The sequence below is a fragment of the Rhipicephalus sanguineus genome, chromosome 11, assembly GCF_013339695.2.
Source record: "Rhipicephalus sanguineus isolate Rsan-2018 chromosome 11, BIME_Rsan_1.4, whole genome shotgun sequence".
NCBI lineage: Eukaryota > Metazoa > Arthropoda > Arachnida > Ixodida > Ixodidae > Rhipicephalus > Rhipicephalus sanguineus.
In genome coordinates this window covers 119,779,466-119,805,038 of record NC_051186.1, presented here as the reverse complement: position 1 = coordinate 119,805,038, position 25,573 = coordinate 119,779,466, and the positions used below count along the sequence as shown (strand labels likewise).

At 47.3% G+C, this 25,573-nt stretch overlaps 1 long non-coding RNA gene across 1 annotated transcript; it reads left to right on the top strand.

Annotated features, from left to right (window-relative positions):
• The first annotated feature begins 740 nt into the window (after window positions 1–740).
• On the top strand, window positions 741–23,627 carry LOC119373582 (uncharacterized). Its single transcript, XR_005179903.2, has 3 exons — window positions 741–1,107; window positions 13,319–13,496; window positions 23,510–23,627. It is a non-coding gene; the product is annotated as an uncharacterized LOC119373582 (long non-coding RNA).
• The last annotated feature ends 1,946 nt before the right edge of the window (window positions 23,628–25,573 follow it).

Genomic DNA, 25,573 nt, shown 5'->3' with positions numbered 1-25,573 from the left:
AAAATATTTCATTTGATTTGTACTTTAACTTTGCAATTCGAATTCGATTTGAAGTTGAAACAGCGATACTTGCAAAACCCTCGTTTGCAGACGGTCGCTGCACTGGAGAAATAGCATGCAATCAGTCGTTTCCGCTTCTGCACGTTGTGGCACAGAGCTAAACAATCCGCAAGGGGGTCTCGCCTCTGCAATCAGCTAATTTTTCTAATACCGGCTCTTGTAAGAATTGTTAGCTTCTTTGCCACATATAGTGACTTTTTTTTTGCAACATCACTGGTATCAGAGAAAAACTGACGAAATACGTCAAGGAACTGAACTACCTCTGAAATTACCTCTGATTATTCCAAAATACTCGCAAATGAAAATCCTAGAGTTATGAGGGAAATACTGACAAATTACCTGAAATTGCACTATGTGTAGAAGAGTAATTTACGCCAGCCCCCATGAAGAAATAGCAGTTTTTCCATATTTTTGGCAGTGCGTATGATGAACGCATCGCCGGGTTGGTTTTTTTACATAGTTTATTTTATATATGCGTGCTTCCTTTATTCATCTGCATGGGCATCAACTCAGAAATAACAAATATCATTCCATGACGTAGTCTTTGAAATGTTACTCGGGAAATTTGTAATCGCAGCCACGAGTACAAAGGAAACATCATGCTAGAGACTAATGTGGTGTTCAGAGTGTTTCTTTCTGGGAACTGAAATGTGTTTTGAGAATATAATGCGAAACAGAGCATTAACCTATTTCCAGGTATCAAACAATAACAACTGACGATATGAGTATATTTGTCGAAATGAGTACGTACTAACATTGACAGATTCCGAAGTGCTGACGTAGCTGAAGATGTCAAATACGTTGCATCTTGCAAAATCTCCTACAGCGAACTGGATAAGAAACCACTAAAGGTATTTGGACATTCAAGTTCTCGATTCGCCACCACCTATAAAAGCAGCAAGCCTCAACTTCATCACGTGGATTTCACAAACCAGTAATAAAGCAGAAATGGAACTCATCTCTTACATCTCACTCCAAATCAGCATTACGCCGCTAATAGCAACTTTAGCCCTGGCATCTTCCTCAGATTCTCCAGGTCCTCCAGTTGTAAGTAAGTTCCACGTATATCTCATACAAATAACCTTTCCCAATATGATGTTACCTTCTTTTTCGCATACGTTACATTTTAACAGCTAGCATACGCTAAACTCTGTTTTCTTACTGATTTCTTTCCAACTAGCACAGGTAACCCTTACCCAATTGATTACTTTATTTGTGACCCTATAGCATTTGCAGATTCTCATACAAAGCCTAACTGCGGAGCGTAGGCAGAATGACATTCTGAGTTTGTATGTTCGCGATGTTTTTATGTTGTGGTGTGCTTATAACATGTTTGTTCGCAGAAAAATTCTATAACACGTAACTGAGAATATCATTACAACAACTTAGTCGTGCCTCTACAATACGAAACGAATAAATGACATTGATTTAGCTTTCCCGAATTAGAGTATTTGTATACCTCTTATTTACATGGATGAAGTTTCATATCACACTCGTCTTTAAGCGCGTGTTCTCCTTCGATGCTCGCGTACGCCTTCGGTGAAGTCCTTCCTTACCACAATTCATGGTCGTAGTCCACCCTAATGATCAAATGACTTCCAACATATTGCCACAGGCGCTTCTTTCATTCTGTTTTATGTTACCGGCACATTGCACGTGCAGCTGCTGCCTTGCGGGAACCGCGTCAGGATGTCTGGGAACATTCGATAATATTTTAGGATTATCTGTTAGATTTGAGCGCGCAAACGCGAACAGCTCAGTTTATTCTCAAACTGACACGGCCACCAGCGATCAGGCTCGAATGTTCGACGGAGCATGCAAAAATGCCGACGCGCTTTGCTGCGGTTCAGATTATCGACGGCCGACGCTCTGTTCGCCGCTATCAGTGTAAGCGGTTATCGCTTAGTTTGACTTCTCGTTTACCGGGCGCAGGTTCGCCCAAATAAAAAGTTTAGTCTTCAACAAGCTGGCTGCTGCCTTTGTCCACGTCACGAGCCCATGACAATATATGGGTATTGTAAATTGTAGTGCAAATAGTGGAGGCAAGGGGAGGGGGATGTTGTGTTCTCCTAGAATAAAGTGAGAAAACTCTGCCTCTTCGTTCAGTGCGCTACCCTGAAGTGGCCCAAGAAGAGCATACCATGTGCACCTGTTGCTATGAAGTGCTGCTTTCTTTTGATGCCTGTTAGGGGTATACAGCTGCACATAGACGCATCGGTATCGCATTTCCTCAGGGAGGTTGCGGGATGGTTTAAGCCAGTTTAGTTCTGCATTACTACTAAGTTCTGCAATGCGTACCATGGCGCCACCATGTCCAGTATAATTCTACGATTATTTGGAAAATGTGTCATGGTAAAGCTGGACGTCATAAAGGCTGATTATTGTAATTGATAATGAAAAAAAATTCAATCGGTTTGAGTCTCAATAATTCTGATAAATCACGTACATGTACGTCTACTCGTAGACAAAATGGAATGGTACCAGAATTACTATGAAGGCCTGACGCGGATTCTTGCAGGCAGTGGCGCGAAGTGGCGTGTGCGGCAGTTTAGCCTACAAAACTGACTCAAGTCGGACGACTGTCACTATTGTGCTATATTCACTGAACTGTCGCACTAGGGCCGCTTTTGACCTTCAGCAGCTGTAATGCACAAAATGTATCACTGTATCATGACGATATCATCATACCTGCTAGTTAGTAGGTGTACTGACTTGTTTAACGAGTGGCTCTTAGTGAAGCATTACACGTACAGGTAATGATGTAGAAAGGGTCATTGCGTCTTGAGTACTGCTGATGTTTTTGATTCAGCTCATGCGGTTCGCCATTGGCCTTCATCAGCTGCATCAGCCCTGGTGACGCTCTTCATCGAACCAACATTAGGAGCGCATTGTCTTTGACAATGCCCTGTTACTTCTCTGCAGCAGCAGTTCGCTGTCGTGCTGTATCACACCGAGATGTCGTATATACACATTAACGCAATAACATTTCGTATAAAATCTCGTGTCCCATAAAATCTGGTGTTCTTTTGTGAGACAGAAATCATATCTAGGATGCAAGGAATATAGATCTGAGTACGGTCAAAGAGTGCGCCCAGCGACGGCACATTTCTCAAGGCAGCTTTTGCAAAACGAAATAAATAAGTGCTAAAGACTGTGTTCAGGTAAGCACGTCGGTGCATGTCCGCGGACCCCTTTAGTTTTGGTGAGAAAAATATATTTTGCGGTCATTGTCTTCAGGGCCACGAAAGCAATCGTAGTTTTGCGAGAAAAGATATTGCTTCAGCAAAAAAAAACTCCATTCCGTAGAACAGCTTTTTGCGAATTGCGCAGAAATGTGATTTTGATTAGTTCCAGAAGATGTTCCTAAAGTTGTAGTGGTCGCTAACAAATTTGAAGGGCCGGCCGTAGAGGTACGGGCAAAACTTCGATGTAGCCCAGATGATGGCCAGGCACTCCTTTTCTGTTGTGGAATAGTTGATTTCTGCCTTTGATAGCGACTGGCTAGCATAACTGATGACCTACTCCAGCCCGTCAGTCTTCTGCACAAGGACGGCGCCGAGTCCTACGCTGCTTGCGTCGGTGTGGATTTCCGTATTGGCGTATTCGTCGAAATGCGCTAGTATCGGAGACACGTGGAGGCGTCGTTTCAGTTCTTGAAATGCTTCGATTTGCACAGTTTCCCAGTTGAATGGCACGTCGGTCTTCGTGAGGTGCGTTTGTGGCTCGGCAATTTGTGAAAATTCCTTGACAAAGCGTCTGTCATAGGGGCACAAGGCCGAGAAAACGGCGCGCGGCCTTCTTGTCCGTGGGTGGCGGGAAGGCAGCGATGGCAGCTGTTTTCCGCGGGTCCGGGGCGAACACCATCCTTTCTGATCATGTGACCCAAAAACAAGAGCTTCTCGTACGCGAAGCGGCACTTTTGAGGCTGCAGGATGAGTCCGGATGCCTTGATTGCTTGAAGTAGAGCTTCAAGGCGCCGAAGGTGTTTGTCGAAGTTTGAGGAAAACTCAACGACGTCGTCCAAGTACACGAGGCATATCTGCCACTTCAAGCCGGCCAGTACTCTATCCATGACGCGTTGCAAAGTCACAGGTGCCGAGCTAAGACCAAACGGCATTACCTTGAACTCGAACAGGGCGTCTGGTGTTATAAAGGCCGCCTTTTCTCGGTCTCTCTCGTCGACTTCTATTTGCCAGTAACCGGTCTTGAAGTCCATCGACGAAAAGTACTTTGCATTGTGTAATCGAATCAGCGCGTCGTCTATCCGGGGAAGCGGATGGATACACGTCCTTCTTCGTGACTTTGTTGAGGCGGCGATAATCGACGCAAAAACGTAGAGTCCCATCCTTCTTCTTCACTAGAACCACGGGGGATGCCCACAGACTCTTCGACGGCTGGATGATATCGTCGCGTAGCATTTCGTCGACCACTTTCTTGACGACGTCGCGTTCTCGCGTCTAAACTCGGTTAGGGCTCTGACGGATTGGTCGGGCACCTTCTGTTATGATGCGATGTTACGCGACTGGGGTCATTCGAATTCTTGACTACGACGAGACGCAGTTCTTGAAATGCAGGAGTAGGGCTTTAAGCTGGACTTGCTTGTCCTTCGGCAGGCTCGGGTTCACGTCGAAGTCTGTTTGGGGACCTCGATCCTTGGAAGCCGGTTTGGTAGCATCAAAAGTGGCGAAAGCATTGCTGGCGTTCACGAATTCGTGGATGTAGGCGAGCGTCGTACCAATGTTGAGGTACCTATATCCGTAGCTGAAGTTTGTCAGCACTACCGTTGCTTTGCCATCGCGCAGCTCGGCTATCCTTTTGCAACGCTGGTGGTTCAGAAGCGGGTGCTGATCGCCCTCAACGACGCATTCCTGGTCTGCTTATTTCTGAGTGCCGACGGAAATGATGACGCTGGAGCGAGGGGAATGGTGACCTGGTCTTCCAGCACATTCAAGGCGTGCTTCTCTGGCGGCGTGTACGGCGTTAGTGCTGTTTCTGTGGATAGTATTATCGAGTTGGATCTCAGATCAATGACTGCACCATGAAGGCTTAAGAAGTCCATACCAATATTGATATCTCTGGAGCAACGCCGCAGGACTACGAAGTTCGCAGAATTACTCCGGCAGTTAATGGTGAGTCTCGCTGTGCAGATTACCTCCGGCGTTACTAGATGACCTCCAGCTGTGCGGCTTTCGGGGCCTTCCCAGGGTGTCCTAACTTTCTTGAGCTTCGTGGTGAACGGTCCACTGATGACAGAATAGTCGGTTCCGGTGCCGACGAGAGGTGTGACGCTGTGGCCGTGGATAAGAACGTCGAGGTCGCTAGTTGGTCGTCTCGCGTTGCGATTAGGTCGTGGCGTCGGGTCACGGCTACCTCGGTTTGTTTCGCTGTTTCCCCGCTGCGTCTTCAGGCTACTTCGGTCCGCGAGGTTTCGTCGTCAGGGCTCTGTCTTGTTCCCGTCGTGCTCTGAAGGTTTCGTCGTGGCGTCGTCGTCGGCGGCGGAGGATATTCGGTATTTCGTAGTACAGCAACCGCACCTCCATCAATTGCTGCCCTTAGTTTTCCGGATACGGGCTAGGTGACCGGTACCGAGTTGGGCCAGTGTATGCTCGGCGTTGGGGAGAGACGTAGCGGCCTGGCGACGGCGAACGGGAAGGTTGCCGGGGTGTCAACTGCGCTCCTGCGAGCTAGTCGGCAAATGTCGCGTGGTCGTTCACCCCGCTGTGGACGCGGCGCGTCAATGGCGAACCCACGCAATCCCATCTGTCGGCACTGGCACCGGCGGTAGGTGTGGCCAGCTTCTCCGCAATGGTACCAAAGTGGGCGGTGGTCGGCGGGGCGCTAAACGTCAGTCTTCCTCGGCGTGTATCGCTGGCTGGCTCGCGGGCGGCATGACATCGGTGGTGGCGGCGCAACTGCTGCGGCGGCGCGCCGTCTTGACGTGGACGAGGACCGGGGGCGTGGCGTTGGGCTGCAGCAGCCAGCTCAATGCCGCAGCTCATTGGCTGCAGCTGACTCGGGGATTCCCAGCGACTGCTGGACTTCCTCTCGGATGATGTCTGTTATTGAGGCAGCTTGTGGCTGGCACGACGGGAACATTCCACAATGTTCTTCGCGCACTCCGACCATTATGGTCTCGCGCAGGTCGGCGAAGCCGATGGCTTGAACCGCTGCGCTGTCTTGGATCAAGCGGCGGTTGTACTGGCGGGTTCGCATTTCCAGCGTCTTCTGGATGGTCGTGGCTTATGAGACGAATTCCGGGACGGTAATCGGTGTATTTCTCATAACTCCAGCGACGAGCTGTTATTTTACTCCTCGCATGAGGAAACGAACCTTCTCCTTTTCAGGCATCTTGGGGTCAGCGTGGCGGAACAGCCGGGGCATTTCTTCGGCGAAGATGGTCACGTTTTCGTTCGGGAATTGAACCAGTGTCTCCAGCAAGGTTGCGGCCCTTTCCTTTCGGACGACACTAGTGAACGTCTCCAAAAAGCAATGCGAAAGAGATCCCAGGTTCGATGTGCGGACTCCCGGTTCTCAAGCCATGTTCTTGCTGTTTCTGCCAGGTAGAAGTACACGTGGCGCTGCTTGTCGTCGGCGTTCCAGTTCTTAAACGTTGCGACCCTTTCGAACGTCTCCAGCCAGGTTTCGAGGTCTTCACACGGAGAACTAAGGAATGTCGGCGGCTCCCTGAGTGGTTGCATCACTATCGTGGCAGGGTTCACTGCGGCCGTCATTGTGCCTGTTGTCTTTGTCGCCGTGGCTTTTGTCTTGTCCGGTATGCGTCCGTATTGGGCGGGGTAGTCCTTTCAGTCTGCGGCTGGCTCGAATGTCGCTGATGGTGCCGGTGTCTTCTTCGCGGCATGGGCTTGGCTCACGGCTCGAGTGGGGCGTTCGGTACATGGACAGAGAGCACCTCCACCAGATATCACGTGGTCGTGACGTCGACGAAGGCAGCAGTCAGCGTGTCCGAGATGAAACTCTTTATTTGGCCGAAATTGTAGCCGGGAAACTCAGAGGAAAACTACAGCAATACACTGCTACACAGCGTGCACTGATAGCGGCGAACAGAGCGCTGGCCGTCGAAAAGCTGCTCATGGCTGGGACCACGCCGTCTTTTATACGTCACGCATCGAACTTTCTAGTCTTATCACTGGTGGTCGCGCAAGTTCTGGAGTAATCTAGGCTGTTCGCGGTCTGCGCGCAATCGTAACAAAGTGATCTACTATATTCGCCAAGCTTCTCGAACACTGAATGACATAATGCTGCGCTAAAAACACACACACACCCGTTTGTGTTCCTTACTTTGTGGTGTGTGTGTGTTTTTAGCGCTGCATTGTGTTCCTTACTTTGTGGTGTGTGTGTTTTTAGCGCTGCATTATGTCATTCAGCAAGCACCAACTCGCCCAACAACACGTTCTTCTGAAGTATATTTCTGGAACACTGCCGCGCTGTCAACGCCGGGCGTTGCTAACCGTCATTGCTGGTCAAACCCGGATACATCAAAATAAAACAAGCGGGAGTGGCAGTATATTTACCAAATACTGTCATCTTGCAGCTTTATTGTCCGTATTTTATGACAAAAAATCACAAATACGGAATATTGCTCAAGTACGCTCTTGTTTCAGATTTTCTTTTGCTTCGCGTATATAATACTCAGAACTCCCAAAATTTCCTAGTGTGTTGTAACACATTAGTTTAACGACTGCGTTAAATATGACTGCCGAGAATGATGTCAACCGCAAAACAAAAATGCATATTCAAGGCATTCAAGGCATGCGCAATGGGGGGTGGATGCCGCGAGGAGGAGGGGGGACGGAGGGAGAAAGCCCCCGCCATAAGATGCTTTGAAACTTTATTCATTCCAACATTCCATAATTTGGGATGCTGAGGGCCGGGGTCAAAAAGCCTCTTCACGGGCTTGACTAGGACCACGACCCCGTACAAAATGGCAGGGATAGGCACGCGTACAGGTCAATAAAACAATGTACAGAGTGAAAAAATAACATATCTAGTTGAAATTTCATTGAAACACAAACAGAAATAGCTCAGTGAAATTCTTTTTAGGCGAAAATACACAAACAGCCACAGCATTGAGAATTTGCCAAAACCTGAGTGACATTGTTAGTAATCATATAATAGGAATCAGACAACACAATGACGTGAATTTATAACTCTAACCAGACTGCATATATATATATATATATATATATATATATATATATATATATATACATACATACACATACCAAAAGCAATGCAATGCAAATGAAAGGAAACCATACAAACGAAAAACACAAAATATTAAGCGATATGTAAGCCAAAAAAGTATTTTAGCAGTATTTTCATGTTGTCATTTGATTTAGGTAAAACGGCAAGAGAAAGCGCAGCATTTCTTTGCCATATTTAGTGAGCGTGCGTGAAAGAAACCACGTGTGAACATGACGAGTGTTGTAACAAAGGGTCCGCTGGTTTATTCGAGCAAGTGTGCCCAAAAAGTTATCACTTTTTAATCCTGTGTGGTAGCGTTTCATAAGACTTGTGTCGTAGTAATCTGGTAGGGTTAGTAGAATCATTTCATCAAAGAGCGGGGAAGTGTGAGTTCCATACGGAATATCTGCAATGGCGCGAACTGCCCTTTTCTGTATTACCTGCAATTTATCAATGCTCGTTAAGGTTGTCGTACCCCAAACTAGATGACAATAGTTTATGTGCGATAAAAACAAAGATTTATAGATGAGAAGCTTAACATTTTTAGGAAGCAGATAACGCACCCTAGACAAAATTACGGTTATCCTGGACACACTCGGAGACAGTTTTCAGTCTGTGCATTTCATGACATATGCTCATCGAAAATTACACCCAGACACTTAATACGTGGTACTATCTGAAGTTCCGAGATGCCTAGCATTAACGGTGCATGCAATGGTGAAGGTTTATTTCTAGGCCTAAAGTAAACAGCTTTTGTTTTCGAAGTGTTTAATTTTAAGAATTAATGCATGCCCAATAACTTTAATATTACCTGGTTCGCGTCATTGATCAGATCTTTATAGCGTTGCGCAGTGAGAAGTGAGGTTGTGTCGTCCGCATATATAACACACTTTACAGAGGCGTCAATGTTTACAATATCATTTATATATATGCAGAATAAAAGGGGTCCCAGGATACTACCTTGGGGCACACCTGCTGAAATTGCTTTAAATTGGAGGTGTGATTGTTGATGACCACCACCTGCTCCCGATACTTTAAGTAAGATTCAATTAATTTTAGAAAGACACCTCCGAAGCCGTAATGATTGCATTTCTGTAAAAGTGTAACATGGTTTATGGTGTCGAAAGCCTTTGAGTAATCTATATAGATATCAATTGTGTGCAGTTCGCGTTCAAAAGCATCTAATTAGAATTCCTTCTGCTCTAGGAGAGCATGCTCAGTTGTGCGGGCTTTAGTGAAACCGAATTGCGAAGAAGTGATGATATGGTGCTTATCTAAAAAACAAGTCATACGTTTCTGAAGCAGTTTTTCTAAACCTTTTGATATCAGTGTGAATATAGATATAGGCCTGTAATTGCTCAGTGAATTCTTATCTCCTCCCTTGTAGAGCACTATTACTTACGCCACTTGTAATTTTTGTGGAAAGATTCCAGTTGAAAAAATGAGGTTGAAGATATGTACCAATAAATCAGCAATGAGATCCAGCACGTGTTTAATGGGTTTAATCTGGATATCGTATGCGTCGCGACATGTGCTGTTTTTTACAGACGAGAAAGAGTGCGCGATTTCGCTGGCTGCTGTCGGCGCCGAAAACGCACTCTCAAGGGTACTGTCAGATAAATATGTAGTACAAGCTGGATTGTGCGCTTGCTTTGGTAAGGACACAAAATAATCATTGAAAACGTTCGCTAAATTAGCATTGCGAATAGTGTCACCATCCACCACAAGCTCAGTGGGCCTGGAGTTGTTACCGTTACGGCCAAGAAACTCATTTAGCCTTGACCAAGCTAACTCCGATTTGTTCATTACGTCATTGTTGAAAGTGCTGCTTAGATACTTTCGCTTTTCGTGACGCAGCATACTGTTAACTTTGTTTCTTTGGTCTTTGAGACGTTTTAGCGTGTCTTCATTTTTATTTTTCCATCCATAAACGCCGAATGGCAGAGTTTATTGCAGCCTTTTAGGAAAGCTGAGAGCTTCGAAAGGCCAACTACAACACATTTTTCAAGATCCTCTTTCTTAGATTTTGCAGGATGCAAGTCCTTTGCCTCTCGGAAATCATCTTGCCAGGTTTTCGACGCGTTTTCGCTGTAAACGTGAGAGGCAAATACCACGAAACTAACCTCTTTGTCAGATTGAAGTAGGTTGAGGTTGTCCTCGCGAAGAGACTGCTCAACATTCGCCATAGCGTGCCGCTTGATGCCGCTTAGCTTCGAAGGTAGAGCCTCCACGCACTCGAGAACGATTCCATCACTTTGCGCTGGTACAACTCTGCTAGCTGTGCCTCGGACGAGTGCTAGTAACTCGGTTTTGTCGACGTTTGGGGCAACCGAAAATTTTGGCCGTAGTCCCAAGACCAGTTTCACTTTTTCCGAGATGGCGCAATCACGGACAATCTGCACCGTCTGCAGTTGGCGAACAGCTTCACAAACTCGCTCATTTGTGAAGCTGTTCGCAGTTACTCATTAAAGCAAAACGTGCACGTCCAGGTGAGGTCCGCCGAGAGCAGGCGAGAAGGAGGGCTCCTTTTATTAGCCCAATCTGCCTCGTAGTTTCAGACCTCATGATATGGCATAGGCGCAAGGCATGTCCTCTTGATGGCTGGAAGAAGAAAACCAATTGGACAAGCCTTGTAGGCATGTGTGAGTGCTTGATAGAGAGGGAAAGTAGCGGGTGATACGCGTGGCACGTCCCAGGAGGGCAGAATGTGCAGAAGGTTCGAAGAGGACAGAGGGTGGAACACAGCTCGATGTGCTAGAAATGATCATTAGAAGCGTGCATTTGTTGCTACATATTCATTGTAGAAAACAGCACGATGCAACGTAGACAAGAAAGAGCAAACAGGACTATCGCTGAATACCGACAACTGTGTTTACTTCTGTTGCAGAAATATATACGCATTCTTGAAAGAGGAAAAACGGAAAAGAGGGAGAATATTTTTCTAAGATGTGCGCACATGCCCTGATTTGTCCATTAGCGTGAAACGCTCAACTGCGGTGACACTTATTATCGTTGTCTGTTAGCGGGATAAATGAGGAGCTGATGCATAATTGCCCTGGATCATGGATGGAAGGGCTTTAAATATCTCGCCGGCGCGGATTTTTCGGTAGCCACGCACGATGGGCGTCTAGTGGAAGTTTGAGGTAAAACTACATTCAGCGAAATGCATTGCCAAATTCCTACATGTTTCAGTTCTAATGTTGTTAGAACGCTCTCGCAAGCGATCGCAAGTATCTATGCTTCATCTTTTAGGTCTTCGCGTTACTTTCAATCAGGCGCGTATGTTTACACCAAATGCATAACCCAATCAGCAAAAACACGCGAAGGGTCTTCCGTAATGGCCTCCGGCTACTTCACGACAATGCTCCAGTTCACACGGCGAGTGCTACGAAGGCTGCAGCAAATGAATGTGGCATCGTGGGGACAGATCGCGCATCTTATAATCAATATCGGTAGTACAGCCACTACTACCTCTTCTCAAAGCTTAAAGAAGCTCTTTAGAAAACTGAACGTTTTCTGGAGCTTTTTGATATGAAAAGCTGAGGTTTTCATCTTTCTTAATGTCAGGAAGTTTGACGCTGGTACATCGCGCAGATAAATAATTTCAATAACTGACAGAACTGTGATTTCCTTATGCAGTAGATGTGTAAAGCGCTCGTTAAAAAGGAGGACAAAAAAGGGGGGGATCGGGTTAGCTTGCCCGCCGCGGCAGTCGCATTTGGGTGGAGGAGAAATCATATAGTGTCGTGTATGTACGATGTCAGTGGACGATAAGCAACACCAGATGGTCAAAATATCCGGATCACTCCACTACGGCGTCCCTCATAATCATATCATGCTTTTTGGACGTAAAAATGGAGACCTTGTTATGCGGTTAGTTTGTATGTTTGCATGATTAATAATGTTGGCGTTTTAGGAATGTGGGCCGTATTCTAGATAACAGTTTCTTGTAGTGAACATCAGGTGCAAGTCCCTCCGTACACGCCATGTGGTCTAGTGGCTACGGCGCTCGACTACTGACCCGAGGGCTGCGAGATTGAATCCGGGGTGCGGCAGCCGCATTTCGATGGAGGCAAAATTCCTGGAGCACAAGACTACGGCGTGGCTCATAATAAAAAGGTGCCATAGCGCTAAAGGACACGGACGAGGAACACGCAGCGGGATAAACTCTATTTTATTCTTTAGAACGTGACTTTAGTCGCGTTGTGCCTTCTTCGTCGGTGTCTGGTCGCGCCATGACACCTTTTAATCCATTTACCTACTTGACCAAAACGCCACATTGACAGCCTCGTAATCATATCGTGGTTTAGGGACGTAAATACTGAACAATTCTTATTATTACATGAGGTCCAGCCATTTTCCTCTGTGCTTCTCCTCTTGTGCTCGCGTCCTAACGTACTGGAACCCTTCACATTGCGATCGTATACCAACCTGCTCTGAAAACCACACTGCGAAACTAGCAGTAACGCTGGAAGGTTTGATCAGTTATTCAGAAAAGACGATGCGTTACGCTGACCACCAGATTATTGGACTACCGACGACCGCAACGACATCAACGATGTGTTTTCCCCGCTTGTACGTTCGGTCTTACATGTTTTCCCGGTGACAATTTCGCCCAATAATAAGTTTAAACTTTAGTAGTGCACCATGTACCTTCTTCACCGTCATAACCACGTGAAAATATTATTCCAATACGGATAGCCTGCCTAAAGACAGCCCGGCCACCTTGTTTATGCATGCCGAGGGATTCAATCGTTCGTATAACATGAATGGAGCGAGTGCCTTGTTTACCACAAACGATGCTAAATTATGCTATAAAATATTCTGGCCCCTACCATTTGCTCTCACCTGCTTTTCCAGTTCATTTACTCCCATCTACACCGAAGTTGTTCGGACCAATAGCCGCGTTTCGTGCAAGCTCTACGGAAGCAGTAGATATATTTACGTGAACCAGCGAAACCTACTGGCATTTTCTCTCGGCAAACAGAATCTGCATTTGTGTGCCGAAATGATTTCGTCGAAGTAAAACCATTAATGTGCTTTTCTGTTACAGAATAAGAAGTTAGGAGACTATTGCGAGGCCACAAGCCAGTGTGAACACGGAAGCTGCTGCTTGAGGCCGATCGGCGGTGTATACCCAACTTGCCAACCCCTGTCAAAAATAACAGAACAGTGTTCAATCTCACCCATCGATGGAGTCTATATGTATACTTGCCCCTGTGTAGATGGAGGTAAAGTGAAGTCTTAGTTTAGCGACTGCATTCGAAGCGCACTCATTGGAGACGTTATTCTAATGCCTTCATTTCCGCGTGTGCGTAGTGTCTTCAATTCCTGATATGGATTTTGCCGACAGCCCAATTTCTTTCCTTTAAAGGGTAGTCATATTTTAGGCAGTCATGCCAATGATTGGTAATTCCTCGGAAATATTTGTTGCGTTCGTGTTTCCTAAGCGTTGCCGGGTGATATTGCGTAATTTCTGACAATAAAATTACACTGAAACTTCGGTGATACGATCACAGCTCATACGAATTTCGGGGTGATACGAATTTTTTATTGGTCCCGGCCAAGGCCCATTGGCCTGCAATAGAATGGAGTATGGTTGTTGCGAACCGATTTTCACCCAGTGGCCTTTGATACGAACGTACGCTACCGCCCAGGTGCGAAGAGGTGTTGTCCGCGCTCTCGCGGAAGACGCGCCAAGCACGTGCAAGCGCGGGAACGCAAGCGTGGGCATGCGCGCCACACTGCCGAATCGTCAGAATCACGGCGTAAGAAAAAAACTTTTCTTACGGTCAGAATAAACCTTCCCCAACAAAAAACATCCCCAACAGTGCCGCGATAACAAAATCATAACATGGGACCGTGCTTCTGTAATTTTGTGGCCTTGATCCATCGCGTCAAAGCGCTTCTTTTGTTACTTTCGCTGCATTACTCCGTTGTCCTGCAAAAAAGCATACTAAAATTTGGAAGGGGCTACTGCTGTCGTGGATCACAATTAACGCACCTGGTTTATTAATTGAATACGCGCGTACAGGCCGTACATTTCCGAGGGCTGGTATTTCCGCGTGACAATTATTCAGCGTTTCTTCTGACGTTGGTGCGGCCCTAAAAACAATAAATGAAAATGTACGCCAGCTTTCTTCTATCACATGCCAATTTTCCATGCTTTCTGGTGATACGAATTTCGGATGATACGAATATTTTTTTAGTGGTCCCGCGAGATTCGTATCACTGAGGTTTCACTGTATTCGGCAATGGTACCAAGTACAGATTCCCATAACTAACAACGCACCAACCGTTACTATAAGCGAGCTCAAGGAGAAACATTTTTGGCAAAAATCACGCACCTAAAGTGTGAAGTTTTTTTATGATAATCAATGGCACTGCTATTATCATCAGAACTGTGCTGGTCGCCACTGTCACCGCACATTGGAATGATTATTCCGTCTCCCCGGCTAAGTTGTTATTCACATTGTTCGTTGATATTTTTCCTTGAATGTCCTGCAGTTTTGCGTATATTTGCAACATTATTATACATACCTTTCTGTTTGCACAAATGTTAAGTTAGAGCAACAAACTCAAAATTCAAGTCATCTTACGTCCACCAGATCATATAAGTACATCGGCTGGTTCAAGATATGTGTAAAGAATGCTGAAAGTAAAGAAGCAGTGACATGTTCTGCCGTGCGTTCGCTATAGCGTAAATCACATTGCTCTAAAACTGGCTAGTGGCGACGTCCGCTTGAAGAGCATGCTGAAGAATTTTTACTTCGAAGTTGACAGCGGTGGCAATTTTCGCTGCGTGGTTAAGAGTAAACGGGAACACTGGCTGTGTACTATGGCAGCTCTGTAGAATCTCACCGCGTGCGTCGAAGGCTGTGCGCGAAACATGACACTACGGGCGTACAATGCAACTTCCTTGGCATGGACACTGTACGCACACTCACTCATCCCCGCGTACCGAACACAGGGGAAGCATAGAAAGTGCATCAGGGACTGCGTGTAGTTCCCCACACGTCCCAGTGACACACCACGTTTGAAGAAGCGAGGTCTTCGCTACTGGAGCTCCTTAACAGGCAGCGTGTCTGTTCCACATTGACAACTGCACAGAGCTTCAGGTTTCGGCCCCTTTCCCCACTGCCTTCGACAACGCCTTCGTTCGAGAACGAGAAGCGCTCTCCAACTCAATGCCCTACTAAGCAAGCCTTGTCCTTAGGTGCAGCGCAAAGAACAAAGGACGCAGACGAGTAAGCGGGACCGTTTACTCGTCTCAGTGCTGTGTTCGTCACGCTGTGCATAATAAATCACGAACCCGCACTAGCTTTCAACTTAAAAACTGAGCAAGGACGCACCTTGGTGTGGCTCCTGCAACCCTTGGCCACGACAACAACACGCCGAAGTGCACGCGGATATCCCTGCCATCAGACGAGCAGTTGTGTCGAACTGCTAAGCCGAGCAGTTTTGTACGAAGAACGTCAGGACCAACATCATCTGTACATCAAGACTCGGTGCTACAAGACGGCCACTGACTCTCTGAAGGGGCTGTCTGAGGGAGCTGTCATTCCTGTTCGTAACGCTTAAGCGTTACGAACAGGAATGAGCGAGTCATTAGGGGTAATCAACGACAGACGAGTTCTCTACCATAAGCATGAGACTCGACCTTGTTCTGGACGTTTCAACTCTCTTTACCAAAGGGTGCGCTGCTGCGCGACTTACGTGCAGCGCTTAGTCGCATGCAGAGGACTGGCGGCGGCTCCTCGCTGGTGCGCGGTATACGTAGCAAGCTCGCCACACTCTCTATGAGCGGTGTGAAAGCGAGTGCAGTGGGTCGCGAGCCGCTGTCATGTGCTTTGCAACGAAATCACCGAGGGGTCAACGGCAAGTGCACATCTACCTTCACCGATCGATGTACCACTGAACTGCTCAGACATCAGCCTTGCCATCTGATGGCACCTAGAACAGCCGCACTCCAACCTACGCATCGCATGCTAGGAGGGGCTACCAGTGGCGTAGCCAGCGAAGGGGGGGGGGGCACACGGGCCTGTGCCGCCCCCCGAAATTTTTTTGCCGTGGCATACAGAGCTCAAAATGACACTCACTTCACATCAAGGAGGTGCCCTCCCCGAAAAAAATTTCTGGCTACGCCCCTGGGGGCTACCTCCTGTCAGCTCACGCTCATGCCACAAGAGGAACGGGCGGCACTGGTGAGAGAGTGTGTCGGGTGCGTGTAGGCGCAGTCGCGCAGGCAATGTGTCAGACTCTCCTCTGGGCACGCTTGCCAACACTGTGGTGATGTGAAGAACCTGGAACACTTGCTCCTGCTGAGCAGTGCTTTTAAAACGCTGCAGTAGGATCTATTTAGGTGCCACCGCGCGCACGGGCTAGCGCCCGACAACGCCATAACACTCCTTTTGGCCCGCAGCTCCTCCCGTGCGCATGAAGCTACACGCAAAGCCATATGCAAGCTCTTCGAAAAGTGCGGGCTCGCGTGCAGATTGCGTCTGTTTCCGAAGAGTACCGCCGTGCGGAGCCAGGTAACGAACAATTATTTCAGAAGCCGCAGATGTGGTTATTTCGCCCAAAGAAATCACAAGGGGAGGATTGGGATTTCCCCTCAACCCTCCCCTTGTGATTTCTTTGCGCGAAATAGCCACATCCGTGGCTTCTGAAGGAACATGAACCGACTAGCCCAACAACGTGTGCTTCTGAACGAACGATTCCGAGGAGGTCATTTCTCAAGCTAACTATAACGCATCATATGCTTCTGTGTACGTATCTAAATACCCATTAGACCTATCTTTGTACATATGTAAGTCATGTTCCTCAATTCTATTCCTCTCCATTACTGTTGCCACATCCACTGATGGCCGCTATTCAGATGTCTGCTGTTTGAAAAAGACAGCTGCGGTGCAACGATCAATAGCCCTTTTCATTTTGCTTCGCCTCTTTCGTACATATTTCGTGTAATAAGCCACCACTTAAGACTGGAACGCGGATGGCAGTTTTTATTGGCCGCCATATATAAATTCCTGTCTCATCACGCGGTGGCAACATTACCAATAAACCTTTGCATCCTTGAGCGCAAAAGGTAATCGAGCGACTGCACCTACACCAGAATGACGGTCCCGTTTCCTTTATGCTTATTGCAACCACTCGACCATTTGCTTAAAGTGCTGTTAGGTATATAAGCTGTCTACCACAAACAACTGTTAGCTATTTTTATTAGCGGGTAGCTAGCGCCACCGATCCTGTGCGCCATGGTCAGCGGTGTGGCTTGAGACTAGCCTGGTGGTGGGATTTTTTGGGGGGGAGAGTGTGCGCGTTCGTGCGACGGCGCGGTTGTGCGTATGTGAGCGCGAGAGACCGTGAGTGCGAGTTCGACGCACGCTATGTGTGCCCCCGTGCGACGAACTTCAGTACGTGTGTTCCTTTGTGTGAGCATTCCCTTTTTTTTCGACTTATTAAAACCATTTTTATTTTACCAAGCCATCCTGTGATTTGTGAGTCCCGGATTTCCAACATCTCAGACGTGGGATTGGATTACAAGGCCTAACGACCTGAGCGGCACCATGAACAACCAGGACGTTCAAAGTGGAGACGCCCGAGCCGACAGCGACAACGAGAGCGGTGTTACTGGTGAGACTGTGCGTGAGGCGCATTTTCCCGTGGGTGCCGGCCAAAGTGATGGTGTTACCGTGCGCGAACTTTTGAACGCTCTTATGGAAAAGGACCGCGTCTTAACGGCGTTGCTCGAGCGCTTGGCTCCGTCAGCGACGCCACAGCCCGCGTCCGCCGGAACGCCCGGTGGAATCGCTGCGTTCCAGGTAATGCCCGACCTCAGCAACAACATACCAAGCTTCGACGGTTGCGAGTACGCACCCTCAGCAAGGGATTGGATTGAAAATCTCCGTACAACTGCGACGCTACACAGCTGGCCTGAGTCTTTCATGCTTGAGACCGCCAAGTCCCGTTTGACCGGACCGGCAAGAGACTGGCTGCGTTCGAGGAGGTCGGAAATCAAAACTTGGAGGGATTTTGAAGAGCGCTTTCGGCGTACCTTTGTGAGCCAGACGCGCGCGGCGGAACGCTGGCGCAAAATGCACGAGCGCGTGCAACAGCGCAACGAAAGCTCAGTGGTCTATTTCCACGCCAAGGTGCGGTTGTGCAAGGAGGCGAACTTGGCTTTCTGGGACACCCGTGAGCAGATAATCACAGGACTACGTTCGAAACAACTCAGCACGATGTTGCTCGGAAAAAGTCATGAAGACGACGACGACATCTTGCACGACATTCAAGAGTTCGAAAGGATTGAGCGTGAAAGGCAAGAGTTTTTCGGTTCAACACGTGACCGTAAAGCGGCGAGCGACGAAACACGTGCTCAGAATGCCAGCGTGTTGCATGCAAGAAAATCAGTCGACGAGGGAAGTACCAAGGACAGGCTTCCCCCTCTGTCTAATGAAAGGGGAGAACGAAAGTGCTACAACTGTGGCCGGTACGGCCATATAGCGAAAGACTGTCCGCAACCAAAACGGCCGATGAAGTGTCTTCGCTGCAATGGAACAGACCACACACAGCGTCACTGCAAGGTGGTACTGCAGCGCAATGAGGCAAACACAGTTACTGAGCCAGTATGTGAAATCAAGAGCCCAAGCGTGTTGCTGAAGGAAGTCACTATGAATGGAAGGTTCACTGTCGTTGGGCTCATTGACACAGGCAGTTCTGGCTGTCTCCTGCGTGCCTCTGCAGCAGCGCGATGTGGCTTAGAAATCGTTCCCGAGACAACAGCCCTGTATGGTTTTGGAAATAGCACCGTGCCTGCGGCAAAAAGCATTGGAAAAGGCAAGGCCGATTTATGCATCGATGGTGTTTTGGCAAAGGACATACCCATCCTCGTAGTCCCAGATGAAGCTCAATCTGTCGATTTATTGGTCGGAAGGACATTCACAGAGTTGCCTTACATCACATATGCAAGAATGGGAGGTTCTCTGCGGTTTTGGCAATGTAGTGACTGTCCGTTTGCTCATCTGGAGCCTGATGAAAGTCACCAAAGACTGCAATTGAGAGCCAAGGAGGAGTGCGTACTCCAGAGGGACACCGTAAACTGGATTACACTGTGCACGGAGCAAAGGATCACCACTCCCGTCGTATACAGACACTGTGGTCAAGATGTCCTGCTCGACATGAAGCTCGGAGAAGTTACTGTTCCTGTGCACCCAGTGGGTGACGGACAGGCCTTCATACAAAAGAGTCAACCGCTTGGACGAGCTACACCAGTAGATGTACTACAGGTTTCTCCACGAAGGTCCATTTTGGATGACGCGGAGCAGGGAAAGAAAGCGGTGAAAGAGGCGCCTGTGCCAACTGAACGACAGCCGATACGACGCTGTGACGTGAGCGTTGGACCCTCTGTGACAGAGTCCCAGTATTTAGAACTCGTGGGTGTTTTGAACGAATTTCGAGAATGCTTTGCAATGACCCCTGCAGAATTGGGCTGCACAAGTGTGCTGAAGATGGACATTGTAGAAGTGCCGGGTAGCACCCCTGTTGCACTGTGTCCACATCGAACAAACGCCGAAGGGCGAGAAAAAATCCGAAGAATTGTCAAGGAATGGAAGGACCTCGGCATAGTGACCGAGACGAACTCCGATTATGGCAGCCCTGTGCTCGTAGTAGACAAAAAGAATGGGGAAAAGCGCCTGGTTATCGACTACCGAAGGCTTAACGCGCAAACCGTGAAGGAGAAGTATCCCCTTCCCAACATAGATGATCAGTTCGAAGGCCTAGCGGGAGCTACCTACTACACAGTTCTGGATTTGACTCAAGGCTACTTGCAAGTGCCCTTGACAGAAGAAGCCAAGAAGAAAACAGCGTTCATCACTCCAGACGAAACTGGTCAATTCGAAAGAATGATTTTTGGTCTTACAAATGCGCCTGCCGTGTTCCAACGGCTTATGAATCGAGTGCTCGGACCACTAAGGGGTGAAATCGTGCGGTGCTACCTAGACGACATCCTCATACCGGCAAAAGATTGGAGTGAAATGGTCGTGCGATTGCGTCAAGTCCTGCAGGCATTCAGAGATGCGGGTTTGACACTGAGACTCAGCAAGTGCTCATTTGCGAACGACCATGTGGACTTCCTGGGTTTCCGTCTGATGGGAGGACTAGTACAGCCAGGCGAGGTCAAAACAAAGGCAATATCCGAGTTCCCAAGGCCAAGGAATGTGCATGAGGTGAGGCGTTTCCTCGGATTGAGTGGATTCTTCAGGAAGTTCATTCACAAGTACGCCTTGGTTGCTGAACCACTCACAAGACTAACCAAGAAAGATGCAGTATTTGAATGGAAGTCGGACCAAGAGAGCAGTTTCCAAGATCTCAAGGAAAAACTTACGTCACAGCCAGTGTTGCAGCTGTTTGATCCAAAGGCAGAAACCGAATTGCACACTGACGCCAGTTCCAAAGGGTTAGCAGGAATGTTGCTCCAGAAAAAGGGGAACAGTTGGCACCTTGTGTACTGTGTAAGCAAGAAGACAACTGAATCAGAAAGCAGATATCATTCCACAAGATTGGAACTGATGGCCATTGTGTGGTGTGTTGATCGACTGCGATTCCTACTTTTGGGCATACATTTCACGGTGGTCACAGACTGCCAGGCCCTGATTTATTTGAATGCACAGCGAACACAGAAACCACAGATTGCACGATGGTATCACCTCATTCAGGAATTTGACTTCACAGTAAGGCATCGGCCGGGTACACGGATGGAGCATGTCGACTCTTTGAGTCGAGAACCAGTGGAGTGTCCGACTGATACCATGGATGATCTTTTGGAGAGACGCGTTGAGGTGTACCTGACCTGTAGTCTGGAAGACCAGATAGTTGCCACTCAAAGAGGAGACGAAGAGTTACGAGAACTTATACGAATACTTGAACAGCCGGAACGTGACCGCTCGAGAGAAGACAAGAACAGAACAAAGGACTATGTGCTCAAAGATGGTCGACTCATGCGGATCATCAACTCTGACAAAGAGATGGTTATGAAGTTTGTGCTACCGAAGTGCATGAGGAAAGCAGTTGTGGTCCGATGTCATGATCTGCTTGGTCATTTTTCTGTGGACCGAACTGCGGCAAAGATCCAGGAGACTTTCTGGTTCCCTCGGATGCGCAACTACGTGTGAAAGCACATCTCACAGTGCTTTGAATGCATCTTCAACAAGGTCCCTGGTGGGAAAAAGGAAGGGCTCCTCAACCCCATTCCGCCTGGTAAGCGCCCCCTTTGAAACGGTGCACATCGACCACATGGGTCCATTCGTTCCAAGCAAAAAACGAAACCAGCACCTTCTAGTAATCGTTGACAATTTGACGAAATTCGTGCGCCTATTTCCTACTCGAGATACACCGACAAAGTGTGTATTGCGCGCAATCGAAGAGTTCATCCTAGAGAGAGGCCTTCCTAAAACCATCATTACGGATCGAGGCAGTTGCTTCACCTCAAGAGCCTTCGAAGAGTTCTGTGCGACACGAGGCGTCCGACACGTTCTGAACTCGGCACGCCACCCTCAGGCTAACGGGCAAGTGGAACGAGTTAATCGTACTGCGTCGCCCGTCATCACTACGGCAATGAAAGACACAGAGCACCGTGATTGGGATGCAAACCTCAAGTATGTTGAGTGCAGTTTGAACAACGCCGTTAGCAAGAGCACGGGAAAGACACCTTACGAAGTGTTACATGGTCACAAGCCCGTTTTTTATGGGTTAGCCCTGCAAGATGCGGAAATGAATGATGGAAACACTTGGAAGGACCCAAGTGAGCTTCAAGAAACTGCGCGACAGCGCTTACTCGAAGAACAAGCAAGAATTAAACAAGCATACGACAACCGGCATTACCCTGCAAGGATGTATGCTGTGGGTGATGTGGTGTTTTTGAAGGCAGCACCCCAACACACGGGAAACCCAACTAAAACCCAACCGAAATACCGAGGCCCCTTAGTGATAACCGAAGTGTTGCCTGCCGACACGTACAGAGTGGCAGAGTTGAACAAAGGTACTGGGAGTAGGTACCCAACGACGGCGCACGTTTCACAGTTGAAGGTGTGGTCGGCATCAAGTAAAACGTCTCACCTAGACGACGACGAAGACGGCGAAGAAGAATCTGAGCCCCAAGCGGATCAGGATCAGTGCGACGAACCCTTGGCCGTTAGACGCCCACGCAGGCAACGGGTACTACCTGCCAGACTACGCGACTGTGTGCTGTAAAACAGCTATTGTTTTTTTTTTATTTTGCAACCACCTTAACGAGGACGTTAAGGTTTCAGGACGGCCGAGTGTTAGCTATTTTTATTAGCGGGTAGCTAGCGCCAGCGATCCTGTGCGCCATGGTCAGCGGTGTGGCTTGAGACTAGCCTGGTGGTGGGATTTTTTGGGGGGGAGAGTGCGCGTTCGTGCGACGGCGCGGTTGTGCGTATGTGAGCGCGAGAGACCGTGAGTGCGAGTTCGACGCACGCTATGTGTGTCCCCCCGTGCGACGAACTTCAGTACGTGTGTTCCTTCGTGTGAGCATTTCCTTTTTTTTTCGACTTATTAAAACCATTTTTATTTTACCAAGCCATCCTGTGATTTGTGAGTCCCGGATTTCCAAAACAACTTTGATGCATGTTTGAGCTTGAGAAGCTATTACGACGTCATATGTTATGAGTTCCTGTTGGCTTCTTTGTACGTACCTGCTCACCAACAGAACACCAACATTACTGTCAGCGCACCCGTCGCGGTAACATCGCCCGCAGGGCGCGGTGGCAACTTGGCACGAAGGGCGCACCTATAATTAGCAGCGTAAGTCTCTATGTGTGGTTTCATATGTTCCAATAAAAATGTATAAAGCAGCAAGTATTTCCCCGGCTGTATGTAACAGTGCAATACATTTGAATTTTTAACCAGAATGGTATTGTGAAAATAGAGAATGTTGAACTAGTTGGTACGAATGCATCATAAAATAAGGTGTGGTCACAATGTGCCATGTCAATTTATAGCCAGCGTTTGTGTTTGGCTGTTTCCTCTTACATCTGCGCGGTACACCTTACCTTGTTTCACGAGAATACTTCCGCCATCTCATTCGGCTTGTTGTCCTCATTTATAGAAGTCACACCTTTCTTCAACAAAATTGTACTGTTGACCAAAGGGTTTCTTCTCTAAGTACGCCACTGTTGCTTGCAGCTCACAGCCAATAAATGTGCTCATTTTTCTCTTGCAGCGCGCTGCGATCCCAGCATGTATTTGTGTGTGCCACCAGTATCTAATCCTTACCAATTTATTATGGAACAAAAAGGTCGTAAATGAATAAAGGAAGATTGACGCTCCATTGCGAAGTAGGTCTCCGAAAATATAAAATAACAAAAAAGCCTATTTGCTTGTATCTTATTTTTCGTTCAACCACAGTGTAGATACTAACTTTCCCAAACGAGCAAAGTCGACATGCTGCAGGTAATGCCAGAAGACTTAAATTCTGGCCATTTCGATGTTCTGTCTTTGTGCGTACCCTTCAAACAGCTGTCAATTTCGGGCGTACTTCCTTTAAGTGTATTTAGTATTGCAGTATGAGAGGACCAATATTCTCCAGTTGCCTGAGTGTTCGATAGTTCAAGTTGGTTTTTATATCATTCTGTTCCATAATATATCTCAGTACCGCATCATCATGTACCATCATGAGACGAACGCTGCGCGTGCCATCCTGCGGATGAGTCGTCCGGCAGAGATGGCAGTTTACGAACAATGTGGCGGCCGGTTTCTTTCGAAAGAAACAGAACCATTGTGGGTTTCTGATTCAGGATTCAGTTTTTAACTAGATGCCCTAGTTTCACGAAGCATGGCGCGATTTTTCGGAGACGTGCAGCATGCGTAGGCTCGTTTGAAATAAATGAAGCAATCTGGGCTTCAAATGCGGTTCTACTGCTTCGAGGCAACTGACGTATAGAATTTATTGGCATAGCAAGTCTCTGCAGGATTTTCGAGTCGGCGTCACCGTTGCGTGTGGGAGGTCCATGATTTGAAAATATACAGGAAATACACACTGCAAAATTTAAGCCAGTCCCACTAGTGTGCAATCTAAGTAACCAGCGGAGGTGTCAAGCAAACACCGCCACTTGGCGAACGTAGACTGAGTTCTTTTTCATCTTCTTTCTTAATTCTTTCACGCTTCCTTTTTTTCACTTTCTACAGCTTCCCCTTATGTATTATTTATCCTCCTTACCCTTCTTCTAACTATCGCGTCACTCATCCTCACGCTAACTTTTCTTCCTCACCCCTCGCTATGATATACTCTAGCAAGAGGTATACCGTACATGATCGTGTCGATCTGTACATACAGTACATACCCTCTGCTCTCCCTCTTTTTTTCGTCCTCACCCTCACAACGCTCCTCCTCACCCTCAGTTCTCTTTACCACACCATTGCTTAACAATGGTATGTATGGCTATGCTATGCGTTCTTTCTATTTCGGCTTCCATCTGTATTTCTATCTATCTCTCTCGCTCTATTTATTCTTTATTTATGGACAGCTTGCTGCAGGCTCACAATACATCCCATGCAGTAGTGTAATCAACGATTAATCACAAGGACTTTGAATAAAAAGACGAAGACGCCGACTACAAGTGAATACAAAATATAGTAAGACGTTTCGGCACCCAGAACGGGAGCCCTGTTCACAATGAGCGTTGTGAACAAGGCTCCCGTTCAGGCTGCCGAAACGTCTTATTCGATTTTCTTTCTCTTGTGGCCAGCATCTTCATCTTTTTATTCAATGATTCGTACCGACCAGACGGGCGTCCGTCGAAGCCTGGACTTCATCATAAGTACTTATACACACAGAACAACAGCAATTCCAAATCAAAATACTTACACCCACACAAATTCACATACATATAACTGACACACTGATACATTTACACGTACATATAACATTAACAATTGACAGCATAATAAACGAAGAATAAGTAAATGCCCATGAATAACTATACAAGGTGTTTTTTTCTTGGATAATACAGATTACTTTATAAATATTTTGTCACAGAAAGGCTCCTATCATTTTCGCACACGAACTCCACGTCGAGACGGAAATACTCTGCCGCAGTCAAAATGACACTGCTGCGATTAATTAACAAGAACTCGTTAATCAACTTATAATTTATTGACATAAGGTCAGGTGTTTATATTGCAAAGTTGTAGTGCATGCCAATATATGGCATAACTATTTTTTTAGAGATGACAGACCTTACTCGTAGTTTGAGATATTCGTAATCGAATTTCTAGGGAGAAATCG